This window comes from Pavona decussata, unplaced genomic scaffold (genome assembly GCF_977016875.1).
Source record: "Pavona decussata unplaced genomic scaffold, jaPavDecu1.1 SCAFFOLD_197, whole genome shotgun sequence".
NCBI lineage: Eukaryota > Metazoa > Cnidaria > Anthozoa > Scleractinia > Agariciidae > Pavona > Pavona decussata.
This window is the reverse complement of record NW_028145605.1, coordinates 217,515-227,500: the sequence shown is the minus strand read 5'-3', so window position 1 is coordinate 227,500 and position 9,986 is coordinate 217,515.

Here is a 9,986-nt window from a genome sequence, read left to right as displayed (position 1 = left end):
TATAATAAACAGAACGAATTTGTTTATAACTTAAAGGGGAAGTATCACGCAAATTTGCTGTCATTTAAAAACCCAAAAATGTTTGTCTGTCAGCAGAAACAAAGAAATAATTGTCAAGTTTGTTATAATATTATTACCCGAGTACAATAAAACTGTCGATTAGTGCCTCTGGCCGGAGACTGGGTATGGATTGAAACTTGAAAAATATTAGGCTAATGTTTTTCAAGTTCGCGCATTTTTGTTTCTTAAATGCGCTAGAACAGATCACGAGTTGTTCGTTTCAAGAATTGAGTTGATTTCTTTCCTCTCGTCATTCTAGAATTACTTGGCAGCTGATTAAAGGTCTTATTTCATAATTTTTAACAAAAGATATAAAAAAAAAACCCATGATACTTCCCCTTTAAAGAGCGCTGAAACACATGTCCGCCCAGCTCGAGTACCGCGCATCTCACAAGTCTGCAGGACAGTGTAAAATCATTTCCCGGCCCATTAATCAGAAAAGGATAAATTATTAAAGTTGGTGGTGAAAATTGAAAAGCAAAGCAAAATACAAACAAACAGTCCACAGCGGACTTAGAACAAGTACAGGAACATTTAACAAAACGGGATTCCCGCCCGGCCCTGAACATCTAAGGGTTGAAAGTCTACATTTCAAGTTTGTCCAGGAAAATTAATATATAGACGTTTACAACAGGTGAGTAGTTTATAAATCAAAAGGAATTTAGTTGGGATAGTGGAAGACGAATAAATACCCCCATGACTACAAAACAGGCCAGGCCAAATCATAAAGTACTAGAACGAGTGAGGAAACGATCCCTCCCCTGTGAATAAAGGTATCTGCATGAAATTGGATTTTATCTCGTTTACGAGTTTGCGGTTCAGGAAAAATAAAAAGCATTTTCTCAGTCGTTATGCAGGTTATAAACAAAAGGCTTTACTAGGACAGCTAGTCGATGACAGATAGATACACCAGTCAGTGGTTGGAGAGGCATCTTGACTCGTTATCGAATTTTTTACTCTAGGGAAGACATTTCAAATTCCCGTGCTCCCTAAGGAACAGTAGTAAATACTAGGAGTTTACCAGTACACCAATGAACAGACTGTCAAGCTAAGAAAGAAAGCAAATGACAGTGCAAAAATGACCAACTTTTGCAATGCTGACACTGTTCACACACGGTTAACATTCAAGTCCTTTGAAACGCAATTTTAGTCTATCTGGAGTGCCTTTAAAGCTCTGTAGGTTCATTTCAGGCCGGGCTATAATAGTTTTATCTGTTCGGTCGTTCTAGGGGAGCTTGAGTCTTTTCGAAATTACTAGGGCATCTTTGTCCATTTCCCGAAAACCTTAGGTCTTATTTCCTTTCCGAAAATCTTAGCTGACCTTTTTTCGGCCCCCCAAACGACATTTTTATCAATCCGACAACACTAGGCCTTAGATTTCTCATATCACGAAAGTTCGAGGTGAAAATTCCCTTTAGAAAATTGTAGGGGATTAAGGGCCTTCCGAACAGATAATTTACCTAAACGATCCGTTGGGTGCCCTTGAACATACCCTTTGATTACCTTTGATTCGAATCAAAGGTGGCAAAGGCCGCATCTGATTCACGGTGGAGTCAAATTTGTTTCGAATCAAAGATATCATATATTTGATCCACCTTTGATGCGCGTCATAGACGGAGTCAAAGTTGTTTGATTTCAATTTGACGCGCGTCAAAGGTATGGTCAAAGATGTTAATACATTTGAACTCACTTTTGATTCGAGTCAAAGGTATATGCAAAGGCGTCACATATTTGATGCGCATCAAATGTGTTGTCAAAAATGTTATTATATTTGACCTCATCTTTGATACGGATCAAAAAAAGAGCAAATCCATTTTTTCGTGCAGTGATAGGGTAATTGAAAGAACTGTGCGACTCCTACCTTAAAATTTCTTGCTTTTTTCTCGGTCTATCGACCAATGTAGCTTCTGACTTTTTATAATATTCTGTGCAGATCACTCCTCTGAGACATAGTCTACATTTAAGCTACGCTTATCCTGTTCGGCACCCCCAAAAGCAACAGTACATAAACTGACTGGGTGCAAGTCAGTGTCCAAAATTCCAATAAACAAATGGTTCACTCATCATGTAAAGACTAAAGCGTTAGAATTCGAACTACCTCACAAGTGCAACATAATAAATAGCACCACAGTAAAAATCTTCCTTCGCAATTTTCAGTTATAAATAGTCACACTTATGATTTCATCTACAGATTCTAAGCTGGAGCCACGCTGAATTTGTTTTAAAAGGTTTTAACGATAAGAGAGACAGAGAAGCTGTACTTACTGGTAACACATTTTCGTTATTTATTGTTTGCTGCATACGTTTTTTAATTGCAAACAAGCGATTTCATGCGGTTACCGTATTCTATCATTCCATACATTTGTGAAATGATGACGCCTGTATCTCCTACGCAAGTTATTCTCGCAATATTTTGTCCCTATATTTGGAATTTCACCGTGTTACAGAAATTTAAGGAATTCTTTATAAAGAGCGGTTGCTCAATATCGTCCCTCTTCATCCGGTGCATTTAAAACGCGAAATGGCCAAAAATACAAATGTAATTGATATTTTAGATTTTTTGTTGACTTTTAACTTCCGACTAGGGACGTTCGATTTTGTTATAATTCCTATTTTCTTCTTTTTGTTATTATTTTAAGTATTTTTTCTCCTGGTCGTATTAAAAAGAAATCCCGGAGTATAAAACGTGGTTAAACTGAAGACATTTATTTTTGTTTGCCCCAGCATAAAATAACGCAGGTGGATAAGGCAATAAATACATGATATAAATGAGGGATTTTGCATAAACCATAAATATTGTATGCCAATTTAATAGTTGAAAGAGGAAAGGGCAATCTAGTTTGCCTCAACGCAATGGCACAAAATACTTACAAATTACTTGAATGTCATTTTTCACAGCCTCGTTTATCATTGAAATTTGATGAAAACTATAGCGATGATTTTGGGTTTGAATTCAAATTTTGAAGTGAACGCACCACCATATAGCCGCGACATCAGTTTTCGCACGGCGTTGATATGTTTTCCTAGCAAACCAATTTTCTACGGAAAGAGACAGATTTCATGTCGATATTTTAAACGACTTCAACTGGTAATCGAAAATGTACCGCAAATCTTTAGGATTGTTCATGAAGTTCCGTCACCTACCTTTCAGCACAATTGACGGCGTTTTCCTCGGCATTCATAATTACTTCTGTTCTGACATTTACTTTGTAGAAATACTGAAAACTACATGGTCTTCACGAATCTCCTTTGATCCTTGAAGTCGCTGAGGACTGATGAAAAACCACCATTTCTGCATGTTGAAGTTCAAACTCGGGGGTCATAAGCGAAATGTAATTGAGTTTTTTCTGAATAATAATTCGATGCATTTTACTGAAAAATAGTCTAAGTGTCGCTGAAACCTCCCACGCACACAAAAGAATCATTTCAGACTGACATTTGTCGTCCGGCAATTATGTAAAGAGAGTTCAAGTGAAACTAATATATGCCAATAGCACCGCCTATTTCTACAATTATTGTAGCTTCTGCAGAAAATCGCACGGAGATTTAATAGTTGGCAACCAAACAAAGCCAAAAGCTATGGAAAAGTTTCAACCAGGAGCCGGCTCCTGTTTCAACTAATTTTTGCCAGCGAGCAGAAAGTTTCGGTATTATCTTTGCCGCGGCAAAAACGCCAGCTTGATTCCGAAGTGTTTTTGTCCTTTCCCCAGAAAAATTTTTACGCGGTTTAAATATGTTACGCCATCAGAAAATGGTTTAACCACTTGATTTTAAAATGCAAATGTTTTTTGTTCTTTCCTGAGGCAAAAAAAAAAAAAAAAAATAAGGTTTCCATGTTTACTAAACAAGAGACAATTAATAATAAAGAAATTCACCTGTGTTGCTAATGTACAAAAAAAAAGCGCAGAGGTTGTCGGAAGCGCAAATCTTTATCTTAGTTGGTGACTTTTTCATTTTTTCTAAATTTGAATTCCCTGAGCTACCACTTTCATATGGGAAAAAGTGTTGAAAAGAATTGTCAAAAAGAAGCATTATTGTCTAAGATTTGTTATTTATGAGGTCAATCAAACCCTTAAACAGCAACAATTGTAAATAACATAAAGTTAACTTAGTGAAATATTATACTTCTGCGCAGCTGAAAATGAAACTCCACGTTTTTAATCCCAGGCTCGCCCAATCCATGTAGTCCGTCGGCACCAAGGCTCGTCGTATCGCTCGCTTAGCAACACGCAACTCTAAGTAACAATAAAAGCGATCAACGGTCCTTATCTCAGCAAGGCCTTCCAATTGCAAAATGATGGTCATGGGAAGATTGTCGGGATGGTTTGTTTTAATAAGTCGCTTTCACCAGACCTCCGGCTTTCGCTCCGTCGATTTACGCAGCATTGGGATCTTCAGATCTGAGTAAGACTACAAGATTGAGTACGAATACGACTTTCAAATTTAAAACCAGTCCCCAGAACACTCCGCCACTTCTTCCTGTTGTTTACTAGAAGATAAGGAGAATTTAGAAACAAGATTGCACGGTTATCTAAACCGCGCAAACCAGATTTGAAAAGTCGCAATCGTCATCATTCTCGTACTCGTTTTCAAATCTGAAAGTCCCTAATGTCGCATAAGTCCGTCCCTTGATGACGTCATTATTTAACGTCAATTATTTAAAGTCAGTATAATCGGGTTGGAGAATATCTCGTGGAAATGCAGTTCTTTAACTGTCATTGAAAAATTCTTCATTGTTTGGGAGAGATTGCATCGACTAATGAAGTTAAAGAGTACCATTTTTACTGATAGCTGAGGATAATTTTCATTCGGATTAATCGGAACTATATAACAGGGTAAGTTGCCGATAGGACACAAGAAAGGAATTAAGAAATTCTCATCGGAGTACTAGTTGTTGTTGTGGCTGATGTTGTTTAGATTTGGCTTTTACTGGGGGTTATAAATGTGGACAAAAGCCAAGGATTCTGGTCCGCTCCATTCTGGAGTATTCATCAGTTGTATGCGCTACTTCCCTCCCGCGCGCTTCCTAATCGATCAATTAGCAGCTATTCAGAAGAGGGCCTTGCGGATAGCGTTCCCCGGCCTTGAGTACCCTCTTGCTATCGCCCAAGCCAACATAACCAGCTTAGAGGATCGTCGTGTGCACCTGTGTCAGAGAGCTTGGCAGAAAATTAAGGATAACCCGGACTGCCAGCTGCACTGCCTGCTCCCTAGCATGCGTTCTGAGTGCCACTCCTACAATCTTAGGAACAATGCCAGTTATAGTCATTTCAAGTATAGAACAAATCGTTTCGGAATGAGTTTTTTTCCTGCAATGGCGAAAACATCGTAGAATCACATATGATTATTAATTCATTATTTCCTTAGCATCTTATAGTAAATGGAATTGTAAATGGCTTTTTTATATTGACTTCTTGTAATCCCAGTCCCTACGAACAATTGTAATATATTAGGGGAGGGAGGTATAGTATATTTTACTCCCTCATTTCTTTTAGTGTCTCTTTGATATACTGTATTCTTCTTCTTGTCTTACTCTGCCCACTTCGATTAGCTTTCGCTACCCGCAGTCCAGTGTATTTAGTAAAAGAAGTTGCATCTCTCTGTATTTATTAATATATTTAATGTATTTATAAATGTAATGTACACTTAATGATAAAAATAAATAAATAAATAAATAAATAAATAAATAAATGAATAAATAAATAAATAAATGAAGATTGGTGCATTTACTATGGGAGGTATATGAAAGGGTTCGTCATCTCTTGTGAGAAGAATGCCTTGGCTGGCAACAAAATTCAAATTTTAAAGGAAAACTAAATGTTTTGACATCTCGTATTGCAAAGTGCCGAATATAAGACCTTCTGAAAATTACCTCCCCGTCCACAACCTCGTTTTCGGAACGAGATTGTTCCCATCACCAAATAAATACGATAATCATAGTAGCATTTCAAAATGTTTGGCGAGGTCACGACGGACTGCTTGAAATCTGATGGGAATTTTTCGTTTTGTTGTGTTGCTTTAAGCTTTCTGCAGAGTGGTAGAGGAAACGTTTTTGTTCTTTAGAAATTAAGAGTGGAAATCTGCCTGTAAACTAAAAAACGTTGGCTATTCGCATATCGGATAATCGTTCGAATAATTTCCGAAAGCTTTTGAGGATGGAAGGAAAACTTTGAAAAGTTGCTAAGGCATGATAACAATAATAAATTGTAATAACAGTGATAGTAGTTACAAGTGATAGTGATAAAGATGACGATGATGTTGACGATAGTGATAGTAGTAATAATGATAGTGATATATATAATTATATATTTGCTTTGGATATATCTTTACTCTTTTTGTCAACTCGACTGTGATGATATATCATTATCTAGTTCAACACTCGATATAAAGTTCATCAGTCGAATCCATGCCTGAATTTTCTTGCTATATGACACCAGGACAGGTGCAGGATCGTCTTATAACACACAGATGTTTAGAGTTGTGTCTAAACGGTCTGCGAGAAAATGTTTGTGGGACCAGCCATTTTGACCTTCTTTTAACATCTCTTGTAACAACAAAATAACATAATCTTCTTTTATTAGTTATTGTAACTTGTTCCCTTAGTTCTTTTTATTTTAAATCTCTTCATTTTTGGTTCCTCACCTCTCATTAATTTCTAAACATCATTACGTAGTATGGAGGCCAACTCGAAAATCGGATGGTTAACTTGGCCTCCATCCTCAATCGCTACCTCAAAATTATTCAAAATAAATTAAACAAAATTTTACTATTCAAGAATGGAATTATAACAATCTTTCTAATTACTGATAAGGAAAAAAAAGGTTGTTGTTGTTTGTTGTTAAATTAAAATCAAATAGAAAACCATTACTAGAACTCTCTTCAAAATCTTGGGATGCAACATCCATGCAACAATTTTCAGTTAAACTTCAACTGCATGAAAAAAGGCTGTTACTTCTGTCAAATAAGTTACCGTATTGTAATTGTAAATTTATTTGAAATGATGAGAAACTGTCACGATAATTATGAAATGAAATGTCATTACGATAGAAAATAAAAACAATTTTTACACTTACCGTGGGATAATTTGTTTCTTGCATCCATTGATTTGAAAATCTTCCTCTACGAGGGGCAACATAGTTACGACCTTTGGCGAAATAGAAAGAAAATCACGAGAATCAAGCTTATTAGGCGAGTAGTCTATGGAAAAAGTTTCAGTAAAACTTCATGATGCAACGGAAAAAACTTGCTGCGAGTTCGTTCCAAAAAGTATTACGTTGCTGCATGAGATGAAATAAAGTGACAACCCGCGATGGACGCGAACCAGAATTCATGTAAAATCAATTTTTATACGTACCATGAGGGAACTTGTTCTTCGTATCCACTGTTTTGAAAATCCTGAGCAAATCTTGGTGATCTTTGCCAAAATAGCAAGAAAATTACAAGAATCAAGTTTATTAAGCGAGTATTGTGACTTTTTTCTTAGATTAATTGACGACGCTGTGATTGGCTAAGACAAGTCATGACGTCAGATTGTAATAGTCAATATTAATTAACTTAATTGAATTAGTACACTCCATTCTGATTGGCCGAGAGGAGTACAATTTATGCTCAATAGGTGGTGTGTATTGCCGCCATGTGTACAAAACAAAAACATGGTGTACAAAACAAAAGAAAATTTGTTCACATATAATTTGAATAAAAATGGAAGTTACACCAATTACATGGCCCCCATGACGTCACATGCAAACAATCAATAAAACCCTGTATGAGTTCGTGTTATGTTTCCATGACAACGGCGAATGAACACAGCCAAACGCGGCAAATTTGAACGTCATCAAAGTAATCGGTATTCGGTGGGAGAATTCGTATTTTCCTTTTTCTGTTTATTCCCAGTGTCACTGGCTGAAAAAATAGTTTTATTATGTATTAACGAGGCTTAAAATATCACATTTCTTTCATAAAAAATAAAAAAAAACAAAAACGTGTAAATACCAAACCAGGTAGGTAACAAACCAGTCTGACTCAAATAAAAAAATGTATTTTGAAAAGAATAAAAAAGTGGCAGATGTTAGCGTTGGTTATATGCAACGGTCATTTTTTATATTATATGTGATGGTTTACCTGACAAACTTCTTTTTAGAGTACTCCTGGTGCGAAAATGTTTTTGTTCTCAGTCCTTCACGACCAAATGAAATCATTAACCGACCATAGATCCCGATCATAGATTTATTTTCATGATGTCATGAACTCCGATAATAACTAGCTAACCATTACACGGATATGGAAGAGATCATAGTTTGGATTCTGTTGAGACCTAATAATAACAATAATAATAATAATAATAATAATAATAATAATAATAATAATAATAATAATAATAATAATAATAATAATAATACGACAATATTTAATGAGGGTAACACCAGAAAAGTTAACACAATGGTTAATTAGGGTGGCTCTCGAAAATATAAAATACAGAATTAAATAAGAAATTTAAGAGTGGCAAATCAAGTTACAAGGCAATCAAACAACAAAGGGAAAAACCTAAAAATTATACCTGACTTAATTTTTTTTAACTTGTCTAAACTATATGCCCTAGCATCAACAGATAAGGAGTTCCAGGCATGTACTCCTTTGTACAAGAAAGATCTTTGTCCTGTCTTGGTAAATATCTAGGTTCTTTTGGAGGTTTGTTTCTCACAACCCCTTGGGTTCCGTCCTCGTATAACTGCAACGGTCCCTCATCAGGGTCTGTATGGGGTTGACTGCAGCTGAAAACTTAGAATTGGGGAATGACAGCATTCGCATGAACTCCAGACCCTTGGCTCCACTGGAGGACGAAGAGTTCACGCGCTGACTCAAACATTCAAAACTTTAGCGGTTAAGCGAAAGCCACCAACCTTTTTCCAACACATCAATGAGTGTTGAGCCGCTAGCACTAAGGACACAAGTGATAGATCCCGACGAGATCAAAGATTTTTTTCTTTATTTCGTACAATCAACCATTTCCTTACTAGCAGTAGTGGTAACGCTCAGTGGGAAATTCATGGGTTTACTTTAGCTCTTCAGCATACACTGGAGAGTTAATTCTGATCTTTTTTTTTTGTTGTTCCTAAAACATGTCTGGCATGAATTTCGCTTCAAAGAAGGGCTAAAGCTGGAGACGTCAGCTTTGTATCTCTTCACGGTGACCGGTATACGGTCAAAACGCAACCAAAACAATTCGCCCCCAAAAGATAAGACATGACGCCACCGAAGTCAATTGAGCAGAGTGAAGAGTGAAGTTTTAGTTGTTTCGTTCGTCGTAACGTATTTGTTTCCTTGCTCGAAGCTCTAATAGAAAGCGTGCTTGTAGCTTCTCACCTTTTGAATGAAGAAGATACATGTATCAAAGAGAAGAAAGATCCTCGCAGTTAGTACGCAACTTTAAGCAGTTGCGAGGAGAAAGCCTGAAAATTTTTTCAGGCTTTCTTTTCACAACTGCTTAATTTGGTTACTAACTGCGAGGATCTTTCTTCTACTTGATCTTTCATTCGCACTTTTAAAATGTATGTTTCATATAATTACATCTAAGATACATGTATATCTTGATTGTTTCTGGGGGCGTTTTGTCTTACAACAGAAGGGACGTTTTGTCTTATGTAGGGTGCATTTTGACCGTTTACCAAATTACCTTATCAACTCATTTGAATACAATCAATTCGTTTACCTGACTCCTCCATTGACGCGGTAACACTGTTTCTTTAGAAACGAGCTCCCTTAAACAATTTGGTAGGACATGTGATGGTGGCCAAGGGCACCACTAGCTGTGTCACGAACACATTGGAGAATTTCCTTATTTTACCATGGAGTCAGGTGGCGTAGGGAAGACTAGCCGTGACCACGTTTGGAGTAACCGCTTATCGTTTTAACAGTAAGCTAATCTC